Genomic DNA, 319 nt, shown 5'->3' with positions numbered 1-319 from the left:
GGGGGGGGGGGGGGGGGATGACATGCTGCATTTTTATATCTTTTAGCCAATTTATTAAACACCTGATACATAACATTTTAAACCATGTTGCAAAGCACACCACATGTTTTTTAGATTTTAAAACACATTTTCATACAAGCTCGTTTCAACTCATGTTGGTATAAAACGTGACACTTAAAGTGCCCATATTATGAAAACAAATTCATGTTTCCGGGGATTTGGGGAGTTGTTTTGTGTCTCTGGTGCTTCCACACGCATACAAACATAGAAAAAAAAATTATCCATGCTGTTTTGAGTGAGATACAGGTTTCTGAATGTC

At 37.3% G+C, this 319-nt stretch overlaps 1 protein-coding gene across 3 annotated transcripts in view; it reads left to right on the top strand.

The window, feature by feature from the left end:
* capn1 (calpain 1) overlaps positions 1-319 on the top strand; it is a 28,330-nt gene that overhangs the window by 956 nt on the left and 27,055 nt on the right. The window lies entirely within an intron of this gene.

The sequence above is a fragment of the Etheostoma spectabile genome, chromosome 19 (genome assembly GCF_008692095.1).
Source record: "Etheostoma spectabile isolate EspeVRDwgs_2016 chromosome 19, UIUC_Espe_1.0, whole genome shotgun sequence".
NCBI lineage: Eukaryota > Metazoa > Chordata > Actinopteri > Perciformes > Percidae > Etheostoma > Etheostoma spectabile.
The sequence above is the reverse complement of the archived record's forward strand: the minus strand, read 5'-3'. Positions and strand labels throughout refer to the sequence as shown.